The 12250-nt window shown below is 38.2% G+C and overlaps 1 pseudogene; it reads right to left on the bottom strand.

Moving 5' to 3' along the window:
- Positions 1 to 4811: 4811 nt before the first annotated feature.
- Positions 4812 to 12041, bottom strand: LOC121926872 (annotated as a pseudogene).
- Between the last annotated feature and the right edge of the window lie 209 nt (positions 12042 to 12250).

Here is a 12250-nt window from a genome sequence, read left to right as displayed (position 1 = left end):
AAAGTATCTAAACTATGTCTGGATTTTTTTTTTTACAATTTCTGATATCAGCGGCAACATTTTATTCTCAGCCTTGAGTGGATTTTTTTTAATGCCGACACATATTGGATTTTAAAAAGGCTCCTTCTCTTCTCCCTCTTTCTTTTAAAAATTTCCTGCCTTAGATTTATAATGTTATAGTGAGGTGTACAGTGTGCACTGTAGTAGTTTGAGTGCAGAATACGAGTCCAGGAGACCAAAGGTTCAACTCCCTGCTCAGCCGTGGAAACTCACTGGGTAACCTTGGACAAATCACATTCTCTCAGCGTCTGGGGAACAAAATTGCAATCCTCCTCTGAACACACTTGCCAAGAAAATCCCATTATAGGATTGCCAGTCAAAAGTTACTTTAAGACACAAATCAAGAAGTGCATCAATGCGTCATGAAATTGTACGTTTGCAAGACAGGTTGGGTTTCTCTTTTTTGGAGTTCTGAAATCTGAAATATTCCAAAAATCAAAACTTTTTTCATGGATGGCAGAGATAGTGGGACCTTTGCTTTCTGATGGCTCAGTATACACAAACTTTGTTTAATAAACAAAATTATGTAAAATATGGTATAACATTATCTTTGGACTATGTGTATACAGTGTATATAAAACATAAATGAATTTTGTGTTTACAGTTGAGTCCCATCTTTAAGATATCTCATTATGTATTATATGGAAATATACGTATTCCAAAATATCCCTGGTCCCAAACATTTTGGATAAGGGATTCTTGACCTATATGACTTTAAAGAAAAATAAGTTTAGAAAAGAAAGAAGAAAAATTGCTCTTCAAACCATAGGATCGTTTCACCAAACCATGGCTCAGTTTAAAAAAAACATTGGAAAAGGCCTACAGCAGATCCAAGAAGTTGCTACAAATGGCTCCCAAAAAGAATGGTGGGCCAACAAAACCCAGGAAAACTGAAGGAGCCATATTGTGAAAACTCATGCTTCTTTAGACTAGTCTGGTGGGCTAGTTTTTGTGGAAATATAGTACAAATTAGATTCCCCCCCCCCCCAGACATTTTCAAAAGAGAAGAAAAATAAGAATTCTGAGATCTGTTGAATTTCTTTTTCTTTTTCTTTTTGTATTCATTGGATTGGCAGAGTTGTCCATAACCAATTATATTGTGGAAATACAGATACAATGGGCCTATGGTATCCATTGGGGTTGGTTTCAAGATCCCCCCATGGATACCAAAATCCGTGGATGCTCAAATTCTATAATTATTATTATTATTATTATTATTATTATTATTATTATTATTATTATTATTATTATTATTATTATCCTTTATTTATGAAGCGCTGTAAGTTTACACAGCGCTGTACATGCAATCTTTTTAGTTAGACAGATCCCTGCCCTCGGGCTTACAATATTAAATTCAATGATATAGTCAAATGGTGTCACTTATATAAAATAGCAAAATCAAGGTTTTGATATTTATATTTCTTTTGAATATTTTCAAGTCATGGATGGTTGAATCCATGGATACAGACTCCGTGGATATGGAGGGCCAACTGTATTTTAAAATATAAATTAGAGCAGGGCTGGTGCTTTTGAACAAAAGATTATTTTACCAGGGATGGGCAACTTCATGGGGGCCAGGATCCCTCCACACCCTACTAGGCCACTCCACTCCAGCAAGACAAAACTCTTTGTAGTCTCTTTGAAAATTGTGACAGGAAGTGATGTCACATTCTTTACCATTTTAAGAGGGACTGTAGAAGAAATTTGAAATATTTGGGTTAGTACAGGAGTCTGGAATCAGTGGTTTCCCAACCCCTGGTGTCACCTGGTGCGGGGGGGGGGCCTTCTGGGGCAGCAGCAGTAGCCAAAAGGGCACGCTTGGATCCCTTGTTTGTGGCAGTAGTGGAGGTCTCCTTGTGAAGAGACATCCACCACCATGACAAAGCCAGGAGGGGGTGCTTGACTCTCTCCTTCACTGCAGCGGTTAGAGGTCTCCTTGTGAAGAGGCCTCTGTGCCAAAGCCAGGGGAGGGGCACTTGGCCTTCTCCATTGCTCCTCCGGTATGAAGAGGCCTTCACTGCCATAACAAAGTTGGGAAAGATGCACTTTGCCTTCTTCTTTGCCGCTGCAGTGGAGACCTTCTCATGAAGCTGGGTGCAGCAGGAGGAGTGCCCAACCAGGTTTCATCCTTATTCTGTGGTGTCACCCAGTACAGACCACACAACCTGCACTCCCCTTGTGACATCACTCTGTGGAGTGCTTGAGGGTGGGGTGGGGTGTTGTCACAGATTTGGAGACATTCTGCTTTATTTTGGAGCAAATTTTGAGGGCAGGGCTTTGGGGAAGCTGATACGGATTTTAGGGGCACAAAAATGGAGTCCAGGGGCTGCTTTTTGTCCACCTCTGATTTATAGTCATGTTCATAAGCAGTGAGCACTTGTTTTGTGAATGGGCTTGCTGCAAAATAGAGAGAATCTTTCCCATGGCATAGGTTAGGTAACCTTTTAAGATGACAAAGAGTGCTATTGCTTCAGTGCCGGCAAAATTCAATAGGTCCCAGAACGCTGGAGGTCAGAGATAGTTCATAGCATCATTATTTGCCTTCATGAGAGCCAGGCCTACAGGAAGCCCATTCAGGCACCTGATTGTTACAAAAATATTTTTGCAAATCAAAGCCCTCTATTCACTATCCCAGAAATGTTTTTGGAGTTCAAAAGGAATACATCAGATCGCAAGGACTATGGAGCCAGGTATGAGAAACAGTATAGCCTTTGGGGGGTAAGGGTAGCATCCACACCTTTAAAACCACATGTTTGAGATGCAGAATTTAAACATTGTAGATGTTTGCATGTATATGATCTTCAAAATGATTATTTAAAGGCTCAGAGCAGCCAGTGTTCCAGAAGGGTTCTCAGCAGGGTCTATAATATGGAACAAACTGCTTTTCAGTTGCTCACAGTCACCTCAAAACATCTGCTAAAAATAAAGCTATAATGGATGACTTTGTTCTTGGACTGTTGTTGTTGTTCTTAAATAGCCTGTTATTTCATTACCGGCAAATAGTGCTCTTCTTGGCCTTAGGTCCACCCTCTCTACTGCTCCATCCTTTTACTCTACTGAAAAACTGTTTACTAAGTTTTTTTTCCAGTGATCTTTCTCTGTGAAGGTAAAGGAACACTTCTCTTGAATCCTTTGAGTAATGCTTGTCTGGCGCCCACATTGCCATTTTTCTGGCACTAGGCAGATACATTTTTTTCCTTGGCATTTTATAAGCCAGAATATTAGCAAATTATTTTTTGAGGGTAAAAGTTCCAGTATGGCCAATGGTGTAATGGTCCCAGTTCTTGTTTTGTTGTTGTTATCTTTTAAGTTGTGTAGGGTTCATTAAATTGCTATCCTAAAATGTTAAACACAGTGGATGAAGTACAGTATGAAAATCCTGTTTCATCCATTTTTGACAACCCCCTCAACTATTCAGCCGTTATCTTTATCTTCTCTATGAGCTTCCATAATTTATTCTGCATGTATTCTTTTGGTTCTACTGTCTTGTTTATCTTCTGCTGTCTGTAGCAGTCATGCTATGCTCTACTCTTGGTCTCTTGTTGATTTCAGCTAATATAAATACTCTTCACATGTTCTTAGCTTCATTCTTTAGGCCAGAGTGGAATTCAGGTCCCATGAATCCTAACCAGCATAGAAAATAGTGAAGAATGCCAGGAGCTGCAAATCCAAGAGCATCTGGAAGGCCACATGATTTCCACCCATGCTTCAGGCTCATTCCTAAACAGAGATTTGAAGAAAAATTACTCTTCTAGACTATAATTTATGGGTGGACAAAGTGTGCTCCCTGTATTCCCACTTTTATATTGCTTAAAAAAACCCCCACCAGTCCTCCAAAGTCTCCCCACTCTGCAGTTATTTTGTAAAGTCTTTTTTTGCACAATTTTCAGGCAATTTTTGCCCCCAAATCACTCAGAAAGCCACCCACGTGTATGAAAACTTGTGAAATCACCCCCACTCCAGCTCAATCTAAATAAATAATTGAATCTGAGAACATATTGCTGTTAGAGAAGGAAAGGGAAGTTGATACACTATATCACCATAAACAGAATACCTCTATGAGTATCATAATTTCAAATGAATATCTTTTATTATTAGTGAATGATACTTTAAGGATATCTTGTGAGGAGGAACCTGTCTTACTCCCAGCATGGTGTAGCCTTCAGTCTCATTTGGGAGAAAGGTGGGATAATTAATTTAAAAACAAACAAGCAAATAAATAAATGAGGACTAGTACTCTGCAAGACAAGGGTGTGAATCCTGCACTGGGTGACCTCAGCTAAGTTGCATTCTTTCTCAGCCTCACAGGAAGGCTGAGATTCTCTGAATAAGTCTTTGTAGGAAACCCTGTGATTGGGCTGCCATGAGTCGGAGTTGACTTGAAGGAACATAACAACAAACAACAACTCTCTCACACCCCGAGACAGAGTGTTTAAGTTAAATTATGAACTTTAAAAAAAAATATTTTCCCATTTTCTTCTTTTAAAAAAAATGAAAAAAAACAGGGGCTAAATTTGCTGCAGGAAAACAAAGGATGGGAAGAGTACATATTTCTTTTGCTCTATATCAAGCTTATTGAGACTGATGTTTTGTCCCTTGTAATTCTTTAAATGATCAGAAAAATAAGTTTATTAGAAACAGAATGTAACACTATAGGCTCTTCTGGAGTCAAAGGATGGTCTCTCCCAGGACTGGATCAACTTCTACATTTGGCATTTGATCCTCAGCAACTTTGGTCATGAAATATTTTGTCAGTTTGGACAAGCTGCTGGATCATTCCTTTGATCCAGTACCGATGTAGGCATTTGTGTGGCTGATTTTTTGTCTTTTTTGAGGCAGTGGAATAAGGTTACAATGTCTTTCCAGAATTTGGAACTCATGCCAATATAGATGAATGGGTTGTAAAAACTGGCTGATTTGGCGAAAAGACTGGCAAGGACACTGGTAAGTGTGGGCACCTGAAAGCCACATGCTGACCACATGGAGATGACAGCATAAGGAGACCAAGCCAAGAGAAAGGCAGAACAAATTACAAATGACACCTAGAAGAACAGAAAAGAGGTTGAGGACACCAAATCTGTAAATGCCACATTTCACTTCATATAATATGGCAGTTCTAGAATTACTACAGTTTTTGGAATGTCATCTTAGTTTTATAACTGTGGAAATACCTACTTTTTTTTTTTTTAGGGAGAGCTTTTCAAAATATCTCTATGTGTTAACTACTCAAATGAAAGGCAGATTTTCCCTCCAGCTCTATGCTAAACCAAGTTGTCAAAAAAAAAATAAGGCAAAGTATCTGCCAGAGAATATCACTGCTGATGTTAGGGGAGTGTACTAGATCTTTCTAGCAGAACATTGTAAGTACCTCCTTTTCTAAAAATCCCAACATTCTTAGGATGGAGCTATTTATTTATGGGATTTATATCCCATCGTTCTCCTAAAATGGGATTCAAGGCAGCTATGGCAGTTTAAGTGATATCAAACATCTATAACGATATAGCATAGATATATTTGAAATCACAAGTTTTCAGATCAACTTCAAATGAAATATTGTATGTGGATAAAGTACTAATTCCCAGTGAACCAATAGTTAGACATAGTGTGATGTGATTTGTTTGATATTTGATGTTTTTAATCTGTTTTTTCTTTTCTATATGGTAATTTTATCTATTCCTCTTTTAAATGTTATTATCTTAGAATGTACGCCTTGGGCAGGCTTTTATTTACTCCTAATTTTACCGACTTTGTACAGCGCTGTGTATAATTACAGCGCTATAGAAATAAAGTTTAATAATAATAATAATAATAATAATAAGTTAGACGAAATCACCTGTGTGATGTTTTTCTTCTATGATACGCTGCCTTTGGCTGATTTCTCCACCTCTTATGGCTTTATGACTAGATCTAATGGTGCACACAATGGACACATAACAAAATATCATGATGGAAACAGGAATAAAGAAACTAAATATAAACACACCAATCACCTAGGACCTATAAATGGCAGAAAACTTTGCCTTGATCCAAACAATTTCACATGTTCCATATTTGCGATCTGGAAATACGAAACTATTGATTTCACTATACTTTGCAAAATCTCAGAGAGAAGTCTACTGCATTTATCCTCACGTCTATATTTAAGTATCACATAATGAAGTTAGACACTTATTTTACATCTAAATATCCAATAGAAATGTCACTTTTATCACACTAACCAGGATAGATTTAAAACAGCATAAGACCATATTTGTCTATTGTCAGTTCAAGCCTTATTTTAGCAAACTTCTAAGCTCTTCTAAATTAGAAAAGCAATGTTTCAAAATGAATAGAAAACATATGATGAATTCTTTGGAAGTTTCATTTAATGATCTCAGTCTTTCAGCTTAAATGCCAGTCCACTAAATGGGTTTTGATGGCTTACAGGGCTGGCAGTAGAAAGAGGGGAGCCTTGGGCAGCAAAGACCAGGGGGCTGATTTGACTCACACTAATAGCATATTCCCAGAAGTATTGAAATAAGTTGCATCATCCCTGTGTAGTTATCATGTTAAGACACAGCCTGTAAACATATGTGAGAAGTATGGGGTGTGTAAATACACATGCTTGTTATGACCTGACCAGATCCATGGTCCATGCTCCAGCTTTGCTGTGTTGACCAATAGGGTCTAAAGCAGTTTCCCTAAGAGAACAGAATGCTCCATGTGGTATGGGACTCTTCTCCTTCAGGAATTCTGATCACATAGAGTGCAAAAATCATACAGAACTTGCAAAAATTACTTTCTGTGCATTAAAACCCACAGAATCTCCAGCCCTTGCTACTTTAATGTTTTTTTTAAAAAATAAAACCTTTTCAAGCTCTGACCAATACGTTGTATAAAAGAGATGAGTGGCTAAGGACTTCAGATATTGTTGAGCTTCGGCTCCCAACAGTCTTGGCCAGCATAGCCAATGCTAAAGGGTTCTGGGAAAAATAACTCAAAAAAATAACTTTCTGAAGCTCTGTCAACATGGGTAGAACCCATCTTTTGCCCTCCTTGTTCAGTGCAGAAGGGCTGGGCCTATATCCATGGTTTTGTGTTCCTTTATATTTGTTGCTTGGACATGATTTTGAACAGGTCTCTGGTTTTCTGAAAATCCCATCTCAGGGATGACATTTTCCAAAAACTGCATAATATTTTCTTCTAACCCCAATTGCTTATATCAATTAGGCACACCTAATCAATCAATGAATGTTGTCAATGCTTTTATGATTTGGTATTGTAACAGGACCCACAGGGCTTCTGCTAGTCACCTCACTGCTTGCCAGGAGGAGGGGACTGGATTATCATCCTTCAGTACCCCACTCACCACAAACTCCATCCCTCGGTAGTGCTACTAGATTTTAAAGACAGTTTTGGGGGTAAGATTGGGAAAAGGAGCATAGTCACGACATCATGGCTATGTGTAATAATTTTGTCCCAAGTGGCAGGATTTTGGGGCAATCATAAGTTTGTAGAAATAGAGTTTTATTGTGGGTTTCTAAAAAAATATATTGGCTGTATATTGATTTCATTGCGAGTTGTCTAGCTTCATGATTAGGGATTGGTCAGCATTTCACATCACCATGCAATTGTACCCATAGAGCTAAGTATGACGATAAGTGAAAGAATTTCACAGAAATGAATGAAGAAGGTTCTCTTGTTATAGTTCATTTGGTAGATAATAAAAACTCACCTGTGTAACTACCCCACCCTAAGAGTGGTGCAATGGACCAAAAAATTGCTGCTACCCATATCATGAGCATACATCAGTGCAATGTTTTTCTTGTCAACTTTATGAGCTAAAGAAAAACAAATGACAATACAATTTTAGTCAGCTTTGATCTTAAGGCTTCAGAACAATATAAAACCCAAGAGCATCACGTTGTGGAGAATAACACTTCATACACATTTGCACATGGGTATTTCTCTTGTCATCAAGAGATCTCCAGCACTTGATGGACTTCTGCCCTCAAGAATACTGCCTCCCCCCCCCCACACACACATATAACTCAGTTTAAAACCCTCCTGATCAGATTTTTCAGATTTTTAACAATAACCAGCTGCTGTGAGGAGCAACACATCCCTTGCCAGAGGTCCACCTCCATGAAACTACAAACCATGGTCCAGGAAGCTAAATTATTCCTGGTGGCACTATCTATGGAGCCAATTGTTCACCTCCACTGTTTTTCTCTCCTTTTTTGGGCCGTGCCCTTCCACCAGAAGAGAGAGAAGAAATATAAATATCAAATACAAAGAAATATACCTAGCTATTTACTGTACATTTTTAGCTGTCTTTATGGCTTGGGAAAGCTTCTATATGCTATATATCTGGGATAGGACACCAGTAACCCTCTACATGTTGAACTCCAATTCCCATCGTTCCAGGTCAGCATAGCTGGTTGTCTGGGATGATGGAGTTGGAATCCAACATCAGCTGGAGGGCCACAAGACTCTCCACTCTGATATATATAAACATGTCCAATAAACATCAGATGATATATCACTATATAAAGTAGGCCCATATTTGTTCTTTTGTCTTTCTCATTTGTATGCTTAAGACCAACTTGTAAATTTAGAGGATTGCAAGGCTAAGAGTTTGGCTAGTGTTAAGAAAAGGGGTTGCACAAATGAGTGGTCACAAATCAGTGGGATAGACACCATGAAAATCTGTTTCTGTGTTATGTTCAGAGCAGACAAACTGAAAAAAGGTCAACGAGGCACTCATGATTATACATATTTCAAAGGATCAGAAGGAGCTTTACCCAAGCTGTTAATCCTGTCTGTTGAAACTATCAACTATGATTGTGCTCAGAAGACAAAGTAGTTTGTATGTGTGTGTTAGAACACTGGTGCATCTGAGCCTGCAAAAGTTACTTTCCAGACTAGAGCTCACAGAATCCCCTGGTTAGCATGAACAAAAAGGACGTTTATAATAAAAAGTTACTTTTCCAAGTTCTGATTCTCTCAATGTTACCTTTGCTGGAATATGCATTTCTATTGAAACTATCGAAAGAGTAATTTCCGCACACATGGCTGATTCAAGTATACTTCTGTGAGGCTCAATTACCATTAAAAGTTAAGTTAAATGAATTGTTCACTGAGGTGCATTAAGATTTTTGTGTTATTCCAACTCCCTGGTACAGCTGAAAGTTTAGCCACTGGCTGGAATAAATAAGGACTTTGGGTAGGTTGTTTAACATTCTTATGCAATACTGGGCCAGTGTCAGCAACATCAGGCATTATTCAGACATATGGGTACTGCTTTCATAGAATCATAGAATCATAGAATCGTAGAGTTGGAAGAGACCACAAGGGCCATCCAGTCCAACCCCCTGCCATGCAGGAAATCACAATCAAAGCATACATGACAGATGGCCATCCAACCTCTGTTTGAAGACCTCTATGGAAGGAGACTCCACTACACTTCGAGGGAGTTTGTTCCACTGTCGAACAGCCCTTACTGTCAGGAAGTTCCTCCTAATGTTGAGGTGGAATCTCTTTTCCTGCAGCTTGCATCCATTGCTCCGGGTCCTAGTCTCTGGAGCAGCAGAAAACAAGCTTGCTCCCTCCTCAATATGACATCCCTTCAAATATTTAAACAGGGCTATCATATCACCTCTTAACCTTCTCTTCTCTAGGCTAAACATCCCCAGCTCCCTAAGTCTTTCCTCATAAGGTTTCCAGACCTTTCACCATTTTAGTCACTCTCAAGTGATAGGATCTAATTAACTACAGCTAATGTGAAAAAAAGCTGTGTTTTAAATAGGTTAAATGTCTTCTTAAACTAGCAGTCTCAGTACATGATCTTTTTCCATTCTCACTCCATTTCTAAAGCTACTAAAAATAAGTTATCCCTGGCGCGTTCCAGACTCGCAAAAAATATGTACTAGGTACATACTAGGGTTAGGAAAGGGTTTCCTTTCTGGATGCCCTAACCCTAGTACGTACCTAGTACGTACAAAATGGCGGTGTCCATTCTACATGGGTGCCACCATTGGGATGTCACGACCGCGCCGCCTCCAAACGTATAAACATATATCTCTTTAATTTTAGTTAGCCTGCAAAATTACAATGAAAATTGAGAAATCACCAGAGATCTGATTTCTTAAACTGTAAAACAGATGCTTATGAACTGAAAAGTGTTACAGATATGATTTCGAAATGTATTTGATGGAAAATAAAAAACGTAGTTAGAAAATTGGCGTGGGACTTGGTAGATGCAGTTGAGTCCCCAGAGAGCTGCAAAACTCCCTGTGTGCCCTTGGGTCAGTTATGATCTTCCAAACTTACTGTACCTTACTTGGTTGTAGTAATAGTAGTAGTAGTAGTAGTAGTAGCAGCAGCAGCAGCAGTAGTGATGATAATAACCTAATTAAATACATACTTTAATTCACTAGCCGACAAAATAACAAAAGGGTGATTTCAAAGCAGTAATAGTTGCAAACATAACCCACTCCATCCAAATGGGTTTTAAAAATATTATAGATCCACTTTAGTAATCAAACATTCATGTATGCCAAGTTATTGATTTCATTATCAGATATAACAAATACAAATTGATATAAGAATTTTAATTTTAGTTCATGATCCAAATAGTCCTCCTGCATTCTGCACCAGAATTCTGAAATAAAGATTCTTCATGTGTCCTAGGAAATTGTATTTTGAAACTCTTAATCCTGGGATGTTTGATGGGGTCCATGTGGGAATCAGTTAAGTAAAGAAAGCAGGAGAGCAAGGATATGATATAAGGCAGGAAGAAAGAGAAAGTAAGAGAAAGATTGTTGGTGGGATGGGTGAAAAATGTGGTTTTCAAACAGTCATGCAATTATATCCTTCTTAGCACAACTCAAAACAGGTGTGGGGAATTTTTATTTTTATTTTTTTGGTTTCTTTCTTGTGAGAGTTTAGTGAAGTAATATAATATACTTTCACACAACAATTTGAAATTAACATAATGGTTAAAAATGTTTCGCTTTCAACATAAACATACTTGAATTAGACTTTCTGGCATATTAACAATTAATATATTAACCCTTTCATGCTAGTCACCTCCAACCCCCTACTTTCAAATCTGGTTTCAATTACAGAGAGTTAATGGTGATCATACGCTTTTACTCATTAGAAGTGCTAAATGCCTGCTGGACATGCCCCCTATGATTGTACTTACATTGAAGGCTGATAACAACAAAAGATCTGAAATTTTGTTCTGCATATACACCACTAGATCTGAAGTAGTGTTGTCTCTGTTTATTAACTCTGAATTCTTCATAGGAGGATACTGTTTGCATGTGAAATTTAGGTGCATTCTATTAATACATTCTCTTGTATCCTGATATTTTATCACAATAAATCACATTGAAAAGCTGGAAAAATAAGATTACCTGACATGTCCAAATGAAGGTTACAAGAAACCCATCATCTCTAAAAGCATTAAATATCTCCAGAATGCCCCTTGAATAACCAAACATTGAAATGCTTGCATCTGAGACGGCAAGATTGAAGGTAAGAAAGTCATGAGGATCCAAGGAATATCTCTTGTACATGATGAAGATGACTGCTCCATTGCCAAACCAAGAAAGCCAACCTATACACAGTTGAAAATATACATATTGGTAAACATTTGAAAAACAATTCAAAGCTGATATGGACTCCATCACTTTCTTGCCAGGATCTCACTTTCCTCTTCAATAACAAAATTAAATCATCCACTATAATCTCTATGTCTCTGAGCTCCCTATTTCTTTTCCATCTTCTCTAGTTCTTTCCTCCTCCAGTTTCAGTATCTCTTGATAAGATGGCTACAATACTGCATACAATCAGCCTTTCCACATGAACTTGCATTTACAAAAATCGTACAGTAGCTTGCTGTCATGTCTCCATTCAACCCTAGTCTTTCTTGACTTCTTTGTAGCTTTCAGTATAGTTGGCAACTCTTTGCAGCTTTTATGCCTTCTTCTGTGGGATCGCTGGACACTTTCTTTGGAGAAATAACTTTTCAAGGCTTCTCACCCCTTCTGAGAAGATTCTGTTGTATTACAGTTCTATGTATTCTGCTTAATAGTGGTCAGATTGAAGTCAGTCCTAGTTGTTACATTAAAAAAAATTGTGGCAGTAGTAAATGGCCATTGTATTTATTCCACAGCCCTCAAGTGACATAGACTTGGAAGTG

The sequence above is a fragment of the Sceloporus undulatus genome, chromosome 1, assembly GCF_019175285.1.
Source record: "Sceloporus undulatus isolate JIND9_A2432 ecotype Alabama chromosome 1, SceUnd_v1.1, whole genome shotgun sequence".
Taxonomy (NCBI): Eukaryota; Metazoa; Chordata; class Lepidosauria; order Squamata; family Phrynosomatidae; genus Sceloporus; species Sceloporus undulatus.
The sequence above is the reverse complement of the archived record's forward strand: the minus strand, read 5'-3'. Positions and strand labels throughout refer to the sequence as shown.